Genomic DNA, 23,763 nt, shown 5'->3' with positions numbered 1-23,763 from the left:
AGAACCTACTTGGATTCCAACGCTAGTGTTCGTAGAAGAGATGTCGCCCTCGTTCCTTTGCCTTGGCCGGTCACGATCCCCACGATCTCCATGATTGGACACCTGCACATGCAAAGAACAACACGAATACAAGCATAAAATCTAGTAGATGCAATTATATATCAGTCAGAAAAGATATAACTCAACATCAAACATAAGACAATGAGAGTGGAACCATAATGATAGTCATCTATTATTAATAAATAACAAAGAATAATACAACCATTGTTCTTACGTCAAATCCTCCTTTGGCTGGGTAGTCAGCTACACAAGTGTTATAGACATTTTTGTGCCTTACAGCATTGAGCATGAAATGTCCATTCTAAGGGATCCAAAGTCCCTAAACATGTTGTTCCTACCCCTAGAGGAACAAGGCTAACAAACCACAGCAATTCACAGAAGTTCTCCACCTGAAAAACTACTCAAAACAAGTCAATTCAGGATCAGTTCAGTGGCTACACTAGCTGTCTGCGCTGAATGTCAAAGCCAACACTGGCTACCTGCGTTGAATGTCAACTGGAACACTGGCTACCTGCGCTGAACGAGAGTGGACAAGTGGCAGGCTCATTTCTCAAGGTGTCAAAACCCAGGAAGCTTCCAAAATGACACTTGCCTCAGGGAATTCGACTGGTGATGAGTAAGAGGTTCCAAATCTCCAAGTGGAAGCAAGAACCTCCAAGTGGACTCAAGAACTGACAGAGGGAGAGGAAACTAGTCACATCTCAAGCTGACTCATCCTCTCTCCAAACATCTATATATGGATCTCTCTTCCATGAGATCTAGAGGCTGGAATTTTGTTATTGCAAAGAATTGCTGTTGGTTTGAGACTGGAGCTATTGGGTGATTAATGCTTTGAAAGGGGTGAAGATAGGAATTCCATTTGCTGGGAAGGAGATGCCGGATTGGAGCCCTCTGGGTTGTATCTCTTCCTGAACCTTGTTATTCATCAATAAAGCTATCTTGGTTTCTCCTATATGTTGATGTTTTCTTGATGTATGATTGCATTAGTGTATTTGATATATTGCTAATCCTGAATCATTTATGAATATGAATATTTGCCTTTGTGTTGTGTTCTTCTCTTGTCGCAAGTAGCTGTTCTCTTGTGATCTCACAGGAATCAAGTAGTTGTACTCTTGGGCGAGTGAGGAGGCAAGTAGCTGTGAACACCCAAAGAGAAGAAGATCTGGATCGAGGGACAAGCGGAAGACACCGGTAAGTCTATTGATCTCTCCTCTTTCGCATTTCATAAAGGAAGAAACCAGAATAGCTGTCTCTGTTTGTTGCTAAGGCACTGTCACACCTTAGGTGGATAGGATCATCCTGCATAGGCATTTTTCCCCACAACAAATTGGCGACTCCACTGGGGAGATCTATTTAGTCATTTTATTTGTGTTTCTATCATTGTTTTCTTCATAGACTTGACAGCAACAATCGAACTGCATCTGCTTTTCCCGGATGCAAAGTAGACAGTTGCTGCTTTGATCCAATCACTGGACTTGTCTATGATCTAAACTATGGACTCACAAATGATTTGATGATCCTTTGTGATAGATCTTAGTACTCCCTCAAAGCATCCCTTTAGTTGTACCTTGCTTGTTGCTTTTATTTGGCCTGAAACAATGAATTAAATAGCAATCTGTGACCCAGAACCTGTGGGAAACGAGAGTTTCTCCTTCAGCGCAGACCCAGTGAAGGGATTCTGCATTTCAACGCAGGTCCCATGGAGGTTACCTACGCTGAATGTCAAAACCCTGTGTTGAGGTTGCGCTGAACCAGTTTGCTCTTGTGCAGCTGGGGTTCTCTGCTCTGTTTTGCCTTGTTTTGATCTCTGATTTTTGCAGCCTGTAACCAGCATAGGTACCAGTCTAATAACCCCTTTTCTCTGCTTAGATTCTGCCTCCTTTTGTACAAAAAGACTGTGAGTGTTTTTATGTGTTTGTGGCGTCATTTACAGTCTTCCTTTGCATAAGTGAAATAATCATCCTGTAGCCCTTGATACAGATCTGTTGATTGTGATCTTAGGAGAGAGTTCATTGGCTGTTTACAGTTGATTATACATTTGCTTTTTCTTATTGGTTTGAGTTTGTCTCTTTTAAAGTGTCGAAACAAAAGTTTATTTCGAAAATCGTTAAGTGTTGTAATCTCTTCTACCCTTTCTGATTTCGAAAAAGTAAACTTTTTTGTATTTGTCATTTAAAAGCAAATTCAAAGTTGTGCAAAAAGCTTTCTTTTGTAGGCATCAACACTAAGAATGTGGAAAACAAACACCTGCATTGTGCATTTTCATTTTGATAGTTTGCATGCTTGATTTAGGAAAAGTGCATTAGAGTGTGTTGATTTCTCTTTGAGAAAAGATGGTGTCTTTCTTTTCCCTTAGTAGCTAGGATTTTCAAAGTTGAAAAGATATAAAGCTTGCTTATCATCTTCAGACTGCATTTAGGAATTTGTATCATACATCTCGTGGTGAACCTTGAAAGGCAAACTTTAAAAAGATCAACCTAAAATAAACTGAATGAACTTAACAACGCTTTGTAACATAACGCACAACATAGAGGTCTAGGCTAGAGACGTGTTCCGGCGTCGTTCAGCCTGGTGACTGTCGATCTCGTGGATGGTGGGTGATTCCTCCTTAGGGACGATAGCGCCAGTACGGATTGTGCTCCCACGTACCGTCGCGTATATATTGGGAGACCCCTATAGGCATAAAACCTTTATCCTTAGGAAGCCGTGTCGGCCGCCCTACTGATCGCAATGCACTGAACACAGCATTCAGGAAGATTGACCGCCCGTACCCTAAAAAGTATTCTGCGGTTTTGCGAAAAGTTTGGCACACCCTCTCCCTAGAACTCCAGAGCAGTTTCTTTTGGCCTTTTTCAGACTCTATAACAAAAAAAGTCCATCCGAGCATTTGTCACTTCGGGCTTGTTAAAACATCGAAGGAGACTAGAGTCATCTTTAGCTTTTTCTTGACTCTTTAAAAGTGAAAAAGCAAGTTGTGTCTAAAAGCGTCTAAAAAATTCATTTAATTTGGAAACACACTTTCCCCTTTTGTATTTTGGTTGATCGAGTAATCCGCAATCATGGAAGAAAGTCAATTGAAACCCCGTTGTTCACGGAGGCTTACGAGTCAACCGTCTTTGTCTCCAGAATCGAAAACAGTACGGACAAAGCGAACTCGTTTAATCGGTTCGAAATCTCCTATAAAAGTTAGAACAAGTGTTCCAACAACATCTGAGATTCCGGTTACTCCAAATATTTCTGGAAACCCTGCCTCTATAGAAGAAGTTCAACAGCCGCAGAGGGACAGTAACACTGATCCTAGTCTGGGGGAAAGTACTTGCGTTACTGAACCAGTTCCATCTGTGACCGGTTCAGAGAGTCTTGCTCCTCAAACAACTGTTGCTGTCGATTCAACCCCTTCTTCGGCACCAGAAATATTTTACGGACCTGACGGTCTTCCTCTTCCACCTGGTTTGATTGCTATAGAGGAAATTTTAGAGGATCCACAAGTGAGTACTCCAACACAGTTTGGAGTCGGGATCTCTCTGTTTCCTTCATCAGAAGTTAGCCTACCACAAGTGGAAGTTCCTGTAGAATCGCTAGGCAATCTATTGGATAGACTCAAAATGTCTGAACAACCATCGACATCTAGGACTGTGTCGAATGACACAGCGACAGCAGAAGCCCCTGCCGTCACTCTGACAATGTTTGCCGGCATACCATCTGTCCCGACTAGCTCGCAACCGCTAGAAGGAGTCCACCAAGGGACTATTTCGACAGTGTGGTCTATTCCAGTTTGTTCATCTGGAATAATATCCGGCAACTCTTATGTTGAGACTCGCCAGATTGATCCATGTGGAGGTCAATTTGGGCAACCTAGTCCCCAAGGACAAACAATCCCCTTGAGTTCCGGATTGCTACCGTATGGGGGGCAGTATGCCCTTTCACTACCCCCTTCGGGAGGGTATCCATACGGGAGTTCACAACAGTATTCAGGTTATACTGGAATTACATCAAGTGGTTGGGTACCTATGCTACCTCAACAACCAAGGGTTGTGTATTCTATGCAACAATGTGTACCTATGTCGAACATCCCGACCATACCGGCCATTGTAACTGTGTCGCAAGTTCAAGCGATTCCTGTTGCATGTCAGCCTCAGATTTCTCAGGTTGTAATGCAACAGCCCCTTGACCCTGTGACACAACCACAGTCGCCAACTGGTGGGGCGACACAGGTCCAAACGGGTACAATTACTCCACACCTTGGTCCAACGGTTAGTATAGCACAACAGAACATGGCTTCACAACCGTGGCTGGTGCAATACCAACAACCACAATTCCAGCAAGTGTACCAAGGTTCTGAGCACCAGATCTTTGCGAACAGTGGACAACCGTATATTCAAAATGGTCAAAACCAACCGCTTTACAGTGGTCAAGTCCACCAACCATATCAGTCATACCAACATCAATTACATTATGCTGGTATGCAAAGACCCACTGCTCAGGCGATTCCATCGTACCCTGGATATGCTTCACCTAACCTGAATCAACAGTTACCATTCGTGACAACTTTAGAGTTACCCGATTTACACCGGTTAACCAACGATCCGATTGCTTACGCCCCTTGGTGGCCAGCGATTCCTCACAAACTTCCATCTGACATTCCTAAATTCAATGGAAATCCAGGTGAAGACCCATCGAATCACGTGATGACTTTTCATCTGTGGTGTTCATCAAACACCCTGAACGATGATTTGATAAGGCTTCGCCTTTTTCAGAGGACGTTAACGGGTCCAGCGGCTAAATGGTATATTGAATTACCTAGAGCCTTGTTAGACAATTTCAGCTCCCTAGCCACGACTTTCTTAACCCATTTTCAATTACCGTTAAGGTATGAAACGGGAACGGAAATATTAACCAACTTTAAGCAGACAACAACCACTCATATATCTGATCATATACATGAGTGGCGTCGTCGTCACAGGATGGTGAAAACGTACGTTCCCGATCAGTTGTTAGCTGAATGGTTTATAAAGTCGTTACTTCCTGCTATAACAGAAGATGTGGCCAAGGGAGGAGTCGTAACGGAGGAGCAAGTTATTGCTCATGCACAATATCTAGACTTAGTCTATACTCAGTCTGGCACGCTCTACGACAAAATATCTGACGCCCCTAGACCGGAATTCTCAATTCCTCCTCCTCCTAAATCAAATAGTGACTCTCATGCCGGAGATGGCGTGATTGGCACGGCAAACACGAAATCGACAAAGGCTTCGTCTAAGAAAGCCCGTAAGAATTCGGATCAAAATGCAAAAGAAGAAATTCTTGCTTCGGAAGTAAATGTCGTGTCAGCAGACAAGGGCAAAGAAACCAAACAACCAGGAAGCAAGAAGAAGCAAAACAAAGGGAAGAAGAAGAAACAAGGTGAGTCATCCCCTGAAAAACTTCTTCAAACCCTCCTGGAGATAGGAAATATCCATGTCAGATATGCGACGACAAGGATCACTGGACAAGGGATTGTCCGTACAAAGCTGAGCTAAAAAGGTTCTTCAAAAGTTCGCAAACCTCAGCTGTGCTAACTGATCCATTTCCTAATCCAGGTACAAATCTAGTTGATAGTGGAAATGCTTCCCCGTCACAAGTGCTCATGTTGTCGGTTTCAAAACAGCAGAATTATGCTTTGATTTCGACAAGGAACAAAGATTACGGGAATCCGCAGCTGTCGAACGACAAAGGTAAAGATCAACCAAGTAGTTCGAGAACAACTTCGACAGAAGTTGTACCACCCATCATTCCTGAATTAACAATAAAGCTGCCAAAGGGAGTAGTACACAAGTCGACATTTAATCCTCGCGCCAGGGCGACGCAGCATTATAACATAGTGGAAGATTTGGCCCAATCGCCATCCGCTATGTCGACTCTTGAAGTACTACAAAATTGCCCATCCCAAAGGCAGGCTTTGTTATCGGCTGTTGGTGGGGTTGATCCCAAGGATTCCAATCTTGTATCCTTTGATCACAAAGGATACGATCCTCAGTTACCAGCTCAACTAGCTTTCCTTATTCAAGTGAAAGCCCTCAACAAAACTGTTTACCGAACAATTATTGATGAGGGGGCATCTACATGTATTATGTCGATGAGTTGCTGGAAAACTTTAGGGTCTCCGACCTTGTCGCGATCTTCGACAACACTGAAAGAATTCGACGGAAGGACCTATACCCCGTATGGTATCCTTAATAACTTGAAAGTTGAACTAGGAGGAAAAACAATAGAAATAGATGTTGAAGTCATCGATGGGAATCTTGACTACAACATCCTACTGGGAAGGCCATGGATATATGCCATGGCGACTGTTGTGTCGACTTATTTTAGGAAGATCGCATTCCCGTTTGAAGGAGGGATTACGATCGTTGACCAACAAGACTTCCTCCCTAATGGTTCACAAGTTACAGGAAGCATTCCCATGATCCATGGAAGCAGCCATTCGCTTCAAGACATCAGAGTAGGCCTACTGAAAGACCCCACATTAATGGGAACTTTCGCGCTTCCACCTCCATTCTATATAGGGGAAGTAGCATTAGTGAGGGCCTGCAATATGATATCTTCCACGAAGATCTTAGAAAACGATATCAACATGGATCATGCAATGGTTTTGCCCCCAAGCCCTATAGAAATATTGTAGCAATCAATGTTTCAAGCATGGGAGGCGAACCCAGATCAACGCTCATCAAGCGTTTGGGTAGATAGGTCTAGAGAATATGGTACCCCATTAGATCCTTGGTCGAAAGTGCATGGGACTAACGAAGGAATCCTACAATCAATGTTGATTGAGGGGGCACCATGGAATGATAGCCACCATCGTTCCCTTCTTCCGGATTGTGAAGAAGATACTCAACATGACCTTTATCACCCCTCAGTTTTTGAATTCCTATCAAATACTGTAAATACGGTGGATTCCCAGCGAAACTTATCCAATATTGAAGAGACTATAGCCATAAATATCTCGACTAAAGAAAATGTTGTAGAGAATATTTATGTCGGCAAAGGTTGTTCTCCTTCAGAACTGGAAATATATAACGCTCTTTTTCGCGAGTTCAGAGATGTCTTTGCTTGGTCATATGATGAAATGCCAGGCATTGACTCGAGTATCGTTGAACATGAAATTAAGATGTATCCTGATGTCAAACCAGTAAGACAACGGCTTCGGCAGGTGCACCCCAAGAAAGCCGCTGCCATTAAAGCAGAAGTTGAAAAGCTCCTCCATGCTGGTTTCATCTACCCGGTTCCTCTAACCGATTGGGTATCGAATATTGTCCCTGTTATGAAGAAACAAGGGACAATTAGAGTGTGCGTCGATTATAGGGATGTAAACCAAGCTTGTCCGAAGGACAACTACCCTACACCCTTCATCGACCAGATAATTGATGAATGCACCGGATGTGAAATCTTTTCATTTATGGATGGATTTTCCGGGTATAATCAAATAAATATCCGCCCATAGGACCAGTCAAAGACTGCATTCATTTGTCTGTGGGGCACATTCGCTTATCGAAAATTACCCTTTGGTTTAAAGAACGCAGGGGCGACGTTTCAGAGGGCAATGAATTATGCCTTCCATGACATCAAGAACATCATTCAACCTTATCTCGACGACCTTCCGGCTCATTCGCAAAAGCAGACTGATCATCCGCAGCATTTAAGAGCGATATTTCTACGTTGCCGACAGTACAAGATAAGACTCAATCCGCACAAATGTGTGTTTTGCGTCGGTTTTGGTCGTTTACTTGGCTTTGTAGTCTCTAAGGATGGGATTCGTCTCAACCCTTGCATGGTTCAGGCAATCATTAATTTGCCTCCGCCTTCAAATTTGCTTCAGATTCAGAAACTCCAAGGGAAAGCAAACTTTCTAAGGAGGTTCATTCCAAATTACGCAGAACTTGCTAAAGGTTATACTCGTCTTTTGAAAAAGGATGTAACTTTTGTCTGGGATCAGGTGGCGCAAGCTTCCTTTGATGCTCTGAAAGATTCTCTAGTAAAAGCATCAGTAATGTATGCCCCGGACTATCAAAGAGATTTTAACCTGTATCTGGCTGCAGCAGATACGACCATTGCGATGGTTTTAGTTCAAAAAGTCGATGGAACTGAACATCCTATATATTATTTAAGTAAAAACTTGAATAATACAGAAAGCAAATATTCTTATGTTGAAAAGCTAGCACTTGCTGTTGTTCAAGCGATACAAAGATTTCGACATTATGTCCTCTTTCGGAAAACTACCATTCTATCAGATTGCAACCCCATGACTTATATATTGTCGCGACAGTTGCTGGGGGGCAAGTATTCAAAATGGATAGCAATCCTTCAAGAGTTTGATCTGGAATTTGTAAAATCCAAATCAAAGAAAGCTTTAGTCTTCGCAGAATTATTGTGCGATCTCCCATCGTCGTCCAGCGATGAAACATCGGAAGAGTCAATCATGGACGAAAGTTTGTTTCTGATATCTGCAAGCAATGAGTGGTATGGAGATATAATAATTTACCTCTAAACCCAAAAATTCAGGCCTGACACCTCTCACTCAGAACAGAAACGTATACGATACCAAGCAAAAGACTACATGATCGTTGGTGATACGCTTTACCGCCGTGGTATCGATACAGTTCTGAGGAGGTGCCTCACCCATGAAGAGGCCGAAAAAGCTCTGAATGAATGTCATTCAGGCGCGTGTGGGGGGCATCAATCTAGATATGCTACAGCACAAAAAATCTTACGAGCAGGATAATTATGGCCAACCATGTTCAAAGATTGCATAACCGAAGTCAGAAGTTGCCATGCTTGTCAAAATTTTGATAGCAAAACCAGAAGACTGCCCGCACCTTTACAGCCAATAGTTGCTGTTGGGCCTTTCGCCAAATGAGGCATCGATTTCATGCAATGTAACCCCACCTCGACTGGGGGGCATGGGTATATTATAGTCGCCGTTGACTATTTTACCAAATGGGCCGAGGCGATGCCTACATTAGATAACACTGGTGAAACAGCTGCCCTTTTCTTTTTCAATCATGTAGTCGCCAGGTTCGGCGTACCACAGGCTATAGTTACAGATCATGGATCGCATTTTCGCAATCACATGATGGTTGAATTAGCTGCCAAGCTAGGGCTATCTCATGACAGCTCTACCTCGTATTATCCGCAAGCTAACGGACAAGTTGAAGCAATCAACAAGGTCCTGAAGCGTATGTTGCAAAGGATGATCAGGGTTCACAAAAGAAGGTGGCACCTAATCCTGTACTCAGCTTTGTGGGCTTACCGAACATCGGTAAAGAACGCGACCGGGTTCACACCTTTCCAACTGGTGTATGGCCTGGAAGCAGTCTTGCCAATCTAGTGTGAAATTTCGTCTCTTAAACTCGCGATTGATCTCCTCCCCGGAACTTCGGAAGAATAGGCTCGTTTCTTGGAATTAATCCAATTGGATGAAACCCGTCGTGACGCCGCTTTGGCTAACGAAGCCCATAAGAAACGAGTCAAGGCGCAGTTCGACAAAAATGTCAAACCCCGTGTCTTCTCAGAAGGTGACTTGGTCTTGCTTTACGACCAAGAATTCGATAAATTGGGAGCAGGTAAATTTAATTCTTTATGGATGGGCCCCTATATTGTTAAACGAGTGTTAGCAAAAGGAGCCTACGAGTTAATGGATTATGACGGAATTCCACTGGCGCAACCCCGTAATGGGTTGTACCTCAAGCGTTACTATGCTTAAATAGTAACCTGTATGTTTTTGTTGTATTTTGTTTTCGCTAAAGTATTTGTTTTGGTCAAGTGATCCACCTTTTTACATTTATTGTAGATGTCGAACCTTCTGGAGACATGTGTTGGATATGCCGACAGAGCGAGTCATAGTTCGCGGAACCTGTCCTCCGCAGCCTGGGCCATTTTTGATCCAAGCGGCGAGTTAGTAAGTTTCAGAGGTGTGTGTATTGGGCAATCAACGAATAATATCGTTGAGTATAACGCATTGATAGAACTACTCTCTGATGCCATCACCCATGGTATACACTGACTAATTGTCAGGCTAGACTCACAACTCGTAATACTACAACTCAATGGTATATATTCTGTTCGCAATCCAGCTATTTATCGCATGTTCCTAAGGGTTAAGATTTTGGAAAGACAATTTGATTCAATTCAATACCAGCATATTTCCAGAAACATAAACACATTAACTGACTCATTAGCAAACTATGTGTTAGATAGACATTTGCGACATTTATAAAAAGAGACACATCATCAATGTTGTACATATGGATCATATAACTCAACCAGAATAAAACTCGAAAATCAAAATATATATAAGCTGTTTATCGTTCATACATAATGTTCTGTAACCAAGACAAAATCGGTCGCATGACCCAAAAACTCAAAAATGATAGGGGGCACCCTAGCCTAGTGATGCTCATGATAGCACGTCACGACCTGTGCAATCATGCGTAAGAGACGAGTCCATCGTCTAGGCACACCAGTAGTATGTCGCTGCAACTGTAAAGGTAACTCGTCAATCCTCACATCAGGAATGCCAAGAGTAAGGCTCTCAACCTGCTCCTGCACAGCTGTAAGAGTCTCAGCCACATCAAGGTCGCGGAGAATAACCCTCCCAGCAGTCTCTCCTGCTGGGGCAGCAACTGGCGCTCTCGGGCGAACCGCCGGACGAACAGGACCAACATCTACATGCACACATGAGTTTGATTAAAGTCTTGATAGAATAAAGCACAAGGACATTATAAATAAGAATAGTAAACAATAATATGGTCAAAGATTTTACCAACAGCGCCCCACTATTCGCCGTCCGACAGTACCAAGTCCGGATCACCTCGGAAATCCATACCAACATATGGATACTCGGAATAGACCATCTCCTGACGCTTGAACCACCTGAAGAAGGTATCAGTGAAAGAAATCTAAGATTGACCAGCATGCCTAGACATGTGATCAACCCATCTCTGCATGCGTGGCTCGGTAGGAGAAGGCAAGTCGAGTGCGATATACTGAGGCTACATCAGTGGAATTTTCTCCAAGGCAAAGGCAGTCAGAATAGAACCAAATCCAAATTTCTTCAGCTTCCCGTCCTTTACCTTGTTCAACTGACTTTTCATCTGAAGAAGTACTGCATCACACTAGTTGAATACTTTCGGTTGGAGACACTCCAAGGCATGCTGCACATAAGACCTGTTGGCAACATGAAGAGATGCGCTACCGGCCATCCTACCAATAGTATACAGAATAGACCTGAGGGACCTGTCAGTAATCTCACGGATAACAACCTTGCCGTCTCTACTCGGCTGGGACCCCTCCCTGCAACACTGGCGGACATAATCTCTCACGGAGTCGTTCCCTCGGGCCGAACCGGACAAAGAAATGGGGGCACCCCGCCTCGACAAACCAGTCAAGAAGTAAATGTCTACCACGGTCAAAGGGATGGATTTGCTCCTGATCTGAAATACTTGGTTGATAGGATCCCAAGCATCAAGCATATACTGCAGTAAAGAAATCTGTGCTCTCATACTAGAGATACGGAAGAACTTCAGCAGGCCACAGTTCCGCAGCGCGTTCACCGTGACAGGGTCATGGAGGGCAATCATGTCCTCTTCTTCATGTTCTCGTTCTCGCCATGTGAGGGTCATTTTGCTCAAAAATCCCTGCAAAACAAACAAGGGAAAGAGTAAGATCCTGAATTTGATGAGAAACTGGCAAAATTTCATCAAAAACTGTGCAATAGAGCTGTTTTTCTATGATCAACGCAACTGGCTAGTGCCCTACTTGCGTTGAAGGTCAAACTGCATTCATGCAGCTTGACATTCAACGCAGGTTTCGAATGGGCTGCCTGCGCTGATGGCAGAGCGCCCTAGCAAAACCCCAGGGGCTCATGGGAACAGGAAAACAGGCACAGAATGGAAAAAGGAAACCATGAAAAGAAAGAGCTAGAGTTTAGCTCCTACCTGGTCCAGACAGCGCCGAAAATCGTCCGCAGAATCTCCCAGAATCAGCTGGTGAAAATCAAGGGGGAAGAGGCACCTCCAAAGCTCCAACAAACCAAGTTCAAATGAAATGATAAAATGAGAGGTAAAAACACCTTTTTAATTGCTTTTTACGTAGTTCAAAGCGAAATATTAAGGTTATAATCTCATTTTCATGCAAATGTTATTCATTTCTAACTAGTTTGATGCAGCAATTGAGGATACAGTACTATCTTTGAAAAGGGCAAAGCTAGTGATGGTAAAAATAAAAAATTTGACCATATAATATCGAGCAGTTTTAGCACAAAGTTCATGCTCGTTAAAAAATAAATGCAAGATCCGAGCAGTTTTAGCGCATAGTTCATGCTCGTTAAAAAATAAACATAAGATCGAGCAAATGTTTCTACCCACGTTTAAGATCATTAAAAAATGAACTATCCTGGTAAATAACCACTGTGAATGTAATATCATCAGCCATTAAAGCCTTGGTCGTGTTTGCACCGTCACCTCCACTTTTCATTTGGCCGATCGTTCACCTCCATATGATTGTTTACCCATTTTGAGGAACAGCTGCAAAAAGTGATTTCACCTAGCCATCCTTGTGACACTGCCGTGATTGGAAAATTCCAACCTGTACCTGGAATCAGCTGCTAACCCTGTTTATCACTCGTTCCTCAAAAGACGAGTCTTCTTTAAGATCTTTTCATCTGACTCGTAAAATATGAAAAGATTGCCGAGTTTTGGCCTTCCAGCTCGTTAAAGCGACCGGAAAAGCTATCCCTCCTCTAGATTTTAATCTTTTTGGACCTGAGGGATTATTGCACAAAAAGATCGAGCGCTTGTTTTATTCGGCTCGTTAAAACTATCGAAAACTCATCCCTTCTGTACTGTTTTATACTTTTTCGGACTTAAGGGATTAGATGACGAAAAAGGACTTTTGGAGTTAACTTTATGTACCTTTTCAGACTCTCTAAAAATGAAAAGGACCGAGTTATCCTTGTCGTTAGACTCGTTAAAATCATTAAATTGCGACAAACTTGTCTTTAGACGAGAACGAGTTTCACTATCGCTAGGCTCGTTAAAACATAGCGATGGGCTTGACCGAAGGGCAGGTTATAGAACAAACACATGTTATCCTCCTCAAGCTTGACAAAAATAAAGAGGTACTGGTCAGCAGTGACTGGGGAAAAATTGGGAGAAAATAAAGAAAACTTTGATGGTAGCAAGTCGCTCTTGAACATGACACTTTTCCTCCGTACCACAATCGGGTTGGGTTGTTTCATTCACCGGTCACATCCATGGTCTCGCCATACCATCCATATTTGGGGTAATGCTACCGATCCATCGCATCAGTGTCGCCATATGTTCAAGAGAAGTCGTTCAGAAAAAGTCAACCGTGTCCCATCCACTGCCATACATTATCCTTCATCCTTTCATGACCGCCACCCTGAATCATATGTCACAGATCATTTTCACCTCCATTAAAATCATTAGCTCCGTTCCGTGTCACTGATGTGGGATTCATTAAGGCCCTCCTTTGACGGATCGCTTCTTGTCGACATCAGCTCATTATCCGAGAAGTTGATCTAGGAACAACCCCTTCAGTACTTTGAAGCTTGCATGCCTCAATGGCAAGTTTCTCACTTCCGGCGACAGGTATACATGAATGACCTTCGACCGAAAGATTTTGTGTGGTGTTCGACGCCAAGTCCTTTATTCACACCACGTGAATTGTACTGCAGTACCTTGAGGGTCATTATCATTATCGGTGATTCCTCTCGCGCTTGTTAACGGTTTACATCATTGACCGGTAATCAAGCGATGTCTTTCCATGTTCGACTTCAGAACAATTCTCACATGGATCGACTTGTACTTAGAGTGAAGATCGAACGAGTTTGAAGACCCCGGATCTAGTTTCATCCATCTGGGCTGCGATATATATTCAGGAAAGATAAAGACATTGACATGTACATCATTGCAGCAGATGATCATCCTACTCAAAGGATGATAATTTCATCAAAATTATCTGTCTACCATCAGACGATTGTCTGTTCTATGTACAGAAAAATGAATTTATAAAGCTGAGCATGGGAATGCCCGCCTCAGCTAGATCATGAAAGCAGTATGAAAAATAATGTATTGTATTGTATTGTATTACAGGTCTCCTCCTAGCATTGGATGAACTTCGGATCCCCCTGATAAAGCATTTCACCCGATAAACAGCCTCATACTTTAGGGGGCAACTGTTATAAACATTTTTGTGCCTTACAACATTGAGCATGAAATGTCCATAATCTAAGGGATCCAAAGTCCCTAAACATGTTGTTCCTACCCCTAGAGGAACAAGGCTAACAAACCACAGCAATTCACAGAAGTTCTCCACCTGAAAAACTGCTCAAAACAAGTCAATTCAGGATCAGTTCAGTGGCTACACTAGCTGTCTGCGCTGAATGTCAAAGCCAACACTGGCTACCTACGTTGAATGTCAACTAGAACACTGGCTACCTGCGCTGAACGAGAGTGGACAAGTGGCAGGCTCATTTCTCAAGGTGTCAAAACCCAGGAAGCTTCCAAAATGACACTTGCCTCAGGGAATTCAACTGGTGATGAGTAAGAGGTTCCAAATCTCCAAGTGGAAGCAAGAACCTCCAAGTGGACTCAAGAACTGACAGAGGGAGAGGACACTAGTCACATCTCAAGCTGACTCATCCTCTCTCCAAACATCTATATATGGATCTCTCTTCCATGAGATCTAGAGGCTGGAATTTTGTTATTGCAAAGAATTGTTGTTGGTTTGAGACTGGAGCTATTGGGTGCTTAATGCTTTGAAAGGGGTGAAGATAGGAATTTCATTTGCTGGGAAGGAGATGCTGGATTGGAGCCCTCTGGGTTGTATCTCTTCCTGAACCTTGTTATTCATCAATAAAGCTATCTTGGTTTCTCCTATATGCTGATGTTTTCTTGATGTATGATTGCATTAGTGTATTTGATTTATTGCTAATCCTGAATCATTTATGAATATGAATATTTGCCTTTGTGTTGTGTTCTTCTCTTGTCGCAAGTAGCTGTTCTCTTGTCGCAAGTGGCTGTTCTGTTGTGATCTCGGAGGAATCAAGTAGCTGTTCTCTTGGGCGAGCGAGGAGGCAAGTAGCTGTGAACACCCAAAGAGAAGAGGATCTGGATCGAGGGACAAACGGAAGACACTGGTAAGTCTATTGATCTCTCCTCTTTCGCATTTCATAAAGGAAGAAACCAGAATAGCTGTCTCTGTTTGTTGCTAAGGCACTGTCACTCCTTAGGTGGATAGAATCGTCCTGCATAGGCATTTTTCCCCAAAACAACAAGTCTTGCAAAGCTTGTTGGGATGAGGAACAAGCCTCTTTCTCTTTGGGTGACAAGAATCTCCTTACTTAGATTTGGCCTTATGGGTGCAAAGAAGGCTCTTGCAGCTTCAAACTCTCTATCACTATGCTGGAACTAGAACTACTGTAACTAGCTTGCTCAAGGCATAGAGACAAGATTTTATAGATAGAGAGGAAAGAGATAGGATCAACCACATTATTCATGGGATTGGCTTTATCACTTGGAAACTTCCATGAAAGGTGGCAAACCACTTCCCTTCTATGGAGATTCGAAGCCAAACCATCCTAGCTCAACATAGATTCAGTTGGTGAATGGGTTAAGGAGAACCTTCGGAAGCTTGTTTGTTAAAAACTTTACTCAATTCGGTTAGCACGAGTGCGACTCTGAGACAGAGCGCCAATGGTGCGCCCTTTTTAGAGGATTTCCCTCATTGGCGCGGGCAGTACACTTTGGACCCGCGCTAATGCCAAAAGAGCTATTTTCATGGATATTTTGCAGGAGATGTCTTCAGGGCAAATGAAGCTCATACTTAGAGGAATATGATGCAAGTGGTTTCAGGTCATGTCACTTTTCACAGGTCCCGGAATGAGTCCTCCAGTGTGCGGGTGAGGGGTAACAGGGACGGTGACAAACGGTGACAAATTGCTATGTAACAGGAGGTTGCAAGGGGTAACAGTTGATATTGAAGGCGCGAGCACATAGATGGATTTTGAAGTGATAGAGATTGTCGATGACAGCAATCCCTATCATGCATTGTTAGATATAGACTGGGCCACCGATATGAACAGAGTCATCAATCTGAAGAAGTGCAAAATGATCTTCGAGAAAAAGTCTCTACACGTAGTAGCCCCACTGGACCCAGCCGAAGGAGGGCGCTACATTGAACTAGTGCGCAACAATGAGCTGGATTGTATTTACAAGAAAACTCCATGAGACTAGGATTGGGTAAATCTGACTATAGATGGGAGAATCTCGTGGGAGTGTGAAAGCTCCTGCACTTCGGATTCAGACGAAGAAGTAGAGCGCTGGCAGAATCGGTTGCACGAAGTGACAATGCTGAATTGCAACATGATTATTAGATCACTACATTGCATGCAAATGGAGGCATGAGAGCTACTGACATATGATGGATTGACAGCGGTGGATGACTTCTTGAGAAAATTTGAAAGCGCAGTACCCAAACAACACCAGTTTGATGCGTTAAGGTGGGCACTGTGTGCAACACCTACACGATGGTGGGGTACACATCAAGGCCATTTTGAGAACTGGCGTGGATGCAGAAGGATGATGTGCCTATAGTTTGGAAGCCCCCAGCCTCGAATAAGAGTCAGTCAGCCAGGGTGGAGCAACTTGCGCACCCACCTGTCTCGATGGGTACAGACATGCACACACGCACAACCCGAACTAAGGATTGAAAATCGGAATGGGACGCAGCAACAGGAAAGGCGACGCACACCACAAATGTTCCACGCGGAAGCATTCCAGAAGGTGTACAGGATCCTGAATAAAGTTCACTAGGCACAACAATATGATTAGGACCTGCATGTACCAATGGTCCGATGGGCCTATAGGGCCATGTACAAAAACCTAAGCACGGAGATGATTCCGAAGCTGAAGAGCAAAGCTGAGACCATAGTTTTGGAAGGAAGGAATCCTCCCGTAGTAGTTCCCATAGTTGAGATAGTACGCGAGGACCAAGACAAAGGAATTATGCAGCCACTCAAGGATGAACATATGAAGATTCAGAAAGCCATCTGGCGAGGGGACCTTAAACTTCGCAAACTCGAAGAAGATCGGGTACATCTAAGGAAGAAAAGCATGTTAATGGACACGAAAATCAACAAACTGAAAATCAAAATCGCACAAGCATGTTGCGCTGAGAAGCTAAGAATGACAAGACAAGATATGGGCAGCCATACTATTGCATTAGAATATTTCCGCCAAGAATTTGTGGCCCTACTACCATGGCTGCGACAACACCTTACTAGACAAAGTAACCAAGGGAGTGAACAGCATAAGGAAGAACGTGCAACACTGACTATCGCGAGGGTAATTGAGGAGTGCCCGCAGACTAGGCTGGAAAATGAATTGAAGCCTCACATAGGTGGTGTGACCACTTGACTATCCGTAGGGAGCACAGTCTGAGTGCTCCAAGCAGTTGAAAGAGAATGCGAGACTATAAAAGAGTCTGTATGGGAGCTGCGCGATAAGGATGTTGCACACAGGATCAGTATGCCACAAGGGTCACGCCCGCGCATGGGGGATTGCGCTGCCGCGAGGGTAGGCTGGGAAGTGACCATTGGTGTCACTGTTCATGAAAATATGTCCAATTTAAGGCAACGAGGAGTGGGCGGTGGGCAATTAAGACACGAAGTCAGAACTAGATTTGGGACGATCTGCCGCCAATCTCACATTAATGAGACGAATGAGGGGGGAACGGTCAAATTTGAATTCAAAAGCGCCTATAAATCACAGGTGGTTATCCACCGAACAACCCTTGGCATTTTGAAAATTTAGTTGTTGCGCTATAAATTAGGTATGGACCTTACGAATTTAGAGGCTTTGAGAGCAAGTTCAATGTTTGAGACATTGCTGAAGGAGACGCAGGACTTCCTGAACAGAATGATGTCAACAACCGAGGGAGACGCGCAAAGCCCTACGATGCCTAAGGGGGATACACTGGAAATTCCAAAATAGCCTCGAACACAGAGGCCCAAAAAGGATCCACATGCAGCAGGACTCCGCGGAATCCGCGGTTTGGTAAACTGTCTATGGAAGACAAGGGAAAGACTATTAATCTTGAGACAGATGATGAGGAGGAGGATTTCCAGGTGTTTGTAGAAGAGATCGAGGTGCATGAAGAAATGGAGGAAGACATTCAGTGAGTGCGCGCTGCAGCAAAACTGCCCAAGTATGTCCCTCTGCGGAAAGGAAGAGTAAAAGCACCCAAATATTTGGATGTAGTTAATAGTGCACTCCCAACCTCGCTCCTCCCAAAAGGAATTTCGTTTGAAGGTTCGGTTCTGGACCGCATGCCCACAATGAAATTTGAAGATTGGGACCTCGCAGACAGTGAAAGTTCCCACATTTGGAGACTAGCCAACCCATGAAACATAGCAAGGAGGGGTTGGTTACAGTGCTAGAGCCGCAGAAATGGTTGCGTGGTGTGGAAGAGGTCAGGCTACTCCACCTTCTATGGATTCCAGACTTTCACCGAGCACCGATCACGATCTTTGTCATCAGGAAACGGCTTTGCCTGGTGCACGATGGGTACTTGTGACTGGAGGAGCCTATTCCCATCATGGCGGAGCTTATTCATAGGATTTCCTGGCTTCCCTGTACAGGAAGGGACCCCGCGGAAATAGCTGGCAAAAGCTGAGATTTGGCGCTCGTAGAGGCCATGAAGAAGAAATACAAGTTGGAGAAAAAGTAGAGGGGCTACGTAATTAGTACCATTCAAGAAAAAGGGGCTTGCGTAGCCACCCAGCTACTTGCAGAAAAAGTGATGAGAAAATGTCGTGGAATTGAGGTACCAGCGACGGTCGTCGCACTGGCTGAACAATGCGCAGAAGTGGTACAGTTCAATTGGGCGCAGTTCCTCTACGAGGAGTTTCTGATGAACTACAAGGAGGCCCAGGAGTAGGGTAAGACCTTCCACTATGTGTGGTTTCTCTTATCCATCTTGTTGGTTGTAGGGGAATTGCCTGAAGACAGTTACTTTCCTCCTCTTGAACAGGACTTGCCAGAGGTAGCAAAATACACGTCGCTTTGGGCGACAAAGGATGCCACGCGAATCCGCGAGACCAAGATATTCTAGATACTCATGGAGGCAAGTGTCCAGATGTGGATCAACAAAAGGCCCTGCCTATCCCCCACGGTATACGAAATTCTGCGGAGCTTTGCAGACTTTAAGGCGGATATGCATAATGTGTATATCAAGGCATGGAAGGATCTGGAGGAGAACTGGACCAAACTCCCTTTCATCGTGATCGATGATGTTGTGGTCACTGTGCTTGACTCATGGCCACCCAAGTGGCGCACCCTAGATCTAGCGGCGCCCGATGAGACAGCGATACAAAAATAGAAGGATGCCACCAAGCTGCTGGCACAGCAGAAGCACAACGAGAAGTTTGCCGAGGAGGTAAGGGCTTCGAACGAGGTAGTGAAGGCTGTCGTAGAACAGACCAAGGCCACCGAAAAAGCAGCAGCGACACCAGAAACTGGGGCCACCATGACACGGGAGGAAAGAGGCTCGAACCTAACCACAAGATAGGGGGCAGACGACACGGTGGAAGGTGTGGACCCAAGCACAACATCTACACAACTAAAACAGTCACACAGTACGGAACAAACAGAGCGAGGGAAGAAGACCAAGGCTTCCAAACTAGATGGTGAACCTATTACATTGACAGAGGGTGACCTATACGACATTGTTGACATAGTTCACGAGGTCACCAGGGAAGCACTCTAGGAAGCAATGATGGAGCAGCAGACTGTGTTGGGGGCCCTCAGGGTGCAACTGTAGGGACTTTAGGTGTGGCCCCCACAAGAAGGATTGGTAGTAACCTACGGTGTCGCGGGTACATAGGCAACAAATCAATTGTTGCAAGCCAAAATGGCTAACACCGTCGTGCTGCCAGAAGGAGCACTGACCACAAATAGCATGGAGGACAGAGCCGCGGTGGGCCGGATCAAGGTACTTAGCCTAAACTTGGTTGCCCTTCCGCGGGATATCTTATACTAGCTGCAGGAAGAAATGACAGTAAAATTCCGCACTAGGGAAGGACGTGCAGTGAAAATGCTCAGTGAACAGCTAATCAACATCGAGCAGCTTAGCCTACAACATGATGAAGCGCTGGCATAGAATCAGTAGCTGGAGCACATAGTAGAGGAAGCATGTTGTCGCGTCACAGAGCTATAAATTTCAATAGACCTACCAATAGGAGTGTGGATTCACAAATTTACCAGTGGATTCCGTGAGGCAAAGGAGGAAGCAACAAGGATCTAGCTGGACCTCAACCTTCAGATTGCTAAACTATGATTAAAGGCGCAGTCATCCACGCCCCCAAGACTTCGAGAACAACGCACTGGTGCTATCCAAAAGGGGCTGGAGGAAATAGGATAGGCAGTGCAAACCTATACCACTATGTTGGAAGAATCCTTCGGGGTCCTCACTTTCTTACAGGAGGACCCCACCATACAGCGCTTAGAAACAGAGGTGCGGGAGCTTCAAATGCAATATGATAGTGTGCACGGGACGGTGCAGATAGTAGTCCTGACCCAGCAGCTCACGAAGCTATAACAGGTGAAGGCATTGAAGGAGAAAGTAGATGCAACGTGCCAAAAAGAGGCAGTACTTAAAGCATGTGTCCAGCCTTGGATTGATGAGGCCTTCCTCATCACCGCCGACATTGAAGGAAAGCTTGCACAGATGAAAGTAATGCATGATTTAAGACAGGGATTTGCCCCTGATAATGAGCATTCAGCTAAGCAAGTAGAGCAGATCCAGCAGACGCCAAAACAACGCACTGTGGACCTTCGCGCAGCTCAGGCATAGTTGGAAGGGCTTCGTGCAAAGATCGCTGCACAATGACTCGGGACGAGTCACGATGATTGTGTTGGGGGCCTGTTGGGCATCGGATCCACCCACAACATGTTTTTGGGGCTTAAAGCCCAATTTTTTGTCAATGTAATGTAAAGACTCCACGAAAGTCTAATATGAATCATAGGGTTTTCCACCCTAAGAGAATTGTAAAATAATGTAAAATTGTGTCGGATTGTATAAATAGAGCGAGGCTCTAAGTGTAAAGATAGTTTTTGGGAATAACATAAGAAAATAGAGAGATGTGAAGGCATGGTTAGAGGATAAAAGTGGATCTAAAATGTATTGGGTCGTAGAATTAGGAAGAGGCTCTTCAACTGAGTGTGTAGAGGCCTGGTAGAGTCCACAGCTAAGTGTGAGGACCCTTGCAGCTGAGTGCGCAAGGCGAAGTTGGGTCTATAATTGAACTGAACTTGGAAAGGATTATTAATAAAGATAAGTTGGATTCGGAATACTGTGCATCTGATCTATATGTTTGATATTATGCATTAATTGTTATCTGGTTATTTCTATGCGCGCACTTGATAAACTCTTGCCTGAATGTTTATGTATGAAAATATTCTAAGTAATTAGTGAACAGAACCTAATTAAGGAAGACTTGCGTAATTAACACAGGTCGCGTTGTGGCTAGAGCTGCGCGAAGGTAGTAACACAGAACACAACGTGCCCGCTGGTGTGTGTAGCCCAGTAAGCGCTGAGGTTGGATCGTGTCTCTATCGCCACATATCAGACATTCCCAAGGTGTGGAAACCTAGTTCTAGCACCCTCCCATACTACTTCGAGTGAGACCTCAGTCTGCGCTTTGCAAACTGTTGCTGAAAGGCCAGTAGTACCTGGATTTTCTTGGCTAAATCACTTCTGAACCTAGGTCAGGCCCCAGTAAGCCAACAATTTTTTAGAATAATTCCATACCTACAAGACAGGAGCAGCATGACCTTTGGCATATTGGGTTGAAGGACAACTTCCAGGCAAAGCTAAATGGTACACTAGAGAGAAGGTGGAGGAAAAAATTCCTCACCTCATTCAATAAAATATTTTGGGGACCAAAAGCCTCCCAAAATGGGGAGGCTTGATCTAAATTGGACCATTATATTGTTTAAGATCCATCTCGATGCATTTGGAGTGAAAAGAATGGAGGAATCATCTCACAAGACCCTTTTTACTAGCGAGACACAGTTTAGCAAAATGGGGTCTGAAACCTTCTAGGAGAGTTTTGAGGCATCAAACAACGTTTTTTGGGGAGTAAAACTTTGTTGCATAAGCGGATCACCTTTTCATGTTATTCTACATAGAGAGACATTTCCAAAAATGCAATAAGCATGTCAATCAAAGTCGTATGCAAAATTTATTCCACTCAGAAGTTGACCTTCCTGTTTTCACACCTATATTTCATTAGGATGTCATGTCAACCACATTATTTATGGAAAAGGGGCTAGCCACATGTTTTTGATGTAAAAGACTCTAGAAGAGTCCATTTTGTAACTCTAGTTAAGAGTTGATGTAGTCAAACTTAACCACTAGTAGGTTATCGGGTTGTGTTATAACCGGCCCACTAGGAGCAAGAGGCATTCCATTCTTTTGAGAGCATTTTGTTCCATAGCTGAGCAAAGATAGCCAGGTGAAATAGGAGGTAGAGCACACACAAAGGATCTGTTCAATGTAGCAACCCAAGGGCCACGGGAATTACTTCTTTATACCTGTAACCATATCTCCAGACAGAGAAAGAGAGTGAAGCAGCCTCACCTTCCAACTAGGTTTTCTCCCAAAAGGGTGGCATTGACCCTTGGTATTCATCCTCCCATGGTATTTATCCACTCATGGAATTTACCCATGGTATTGTACTTAACATCCACCCATGGTATTCATTCACCCATGGTATTTACCCACCCATGAAATTTATCTGTGGTATTGTGACAAAAAAGGCTATAAGTAAGAAGACACACTTTTTAAAAGGACATATTGTCTACCACAATGTAGTTGTTGGACACCTAATCCTCTATGGGTTGGTGTGGAATGTGAACAGCCATTGGAGTCCAAGAGGCCACTTGGAATATGAATCCAAGGGTCACATCAATGTACTATAAATGTATATCATGTCAATAATATATGCAATTCAATGCTTATCTTTCACATTTGTTGTTTGCATTCAATGTGAGTTTAACATGGTATTAGAGTTGCAGGTATATTCTTGCCCTGCCTAATTTTATATCTCTGTTGTTCTACCTTTTTCCAGCCTGTCAGACCTATCATTTTCAAGACCTGTAGTCCTTGTTGTGGAGGTAAATCCCCTCTGTGGACAGAGGCGATCCCTACTAGTCCAAATAGGGTCTAGCAACAATCAAACAACGCTAACACGCAGGTTCCTAATTGCAAATGAAAGACCAATGATGAAGGCCTACCTGGATTCCAACGCTAGTACTTGTAGAAGAGTTGATGCTCCCGTTCCTTTGCCCCGGCTGGTCACAATCCTCACGATCCTCGTGCACGGACACCTGCACATGCAAAGAACGATACAAACACAAGCATAAAATCCAATAGATGCAACTATATATCAGTCAGAAAGGATATAACTCAAACACCATCATAAAGACAATAAGAGTGGAACCATAATGATAGTCGTCTATTATTGATAAACAAAGAAGAATACAACCATAGTTCTGATGTCAAATCCTTCTCAAGAGGGTCCAGCTAGCAAGTCCCTCAAGCATTCACCCTTGAAGGTAGATCTCCCAAGACAAAACTCTCTCT

Source organism: Pinus tabuliformis, chromosome 4_1 (assembly GCF_031772625.1).
Source record: "Pinus tabuliformis cultivar Carrire ecotype Pingquan chromosome 4_1, CPIR1, whole genome shotgun sequence".
Lineage (NCBI taxonomy): Eukaryota > Viridiplantae > Streptophyta > Pinopsida > Pinales > Pinaceae > Pinus > Pinus tabuliformis.
Note: the sequence above shows the minus strand (reverse complement) of the source record.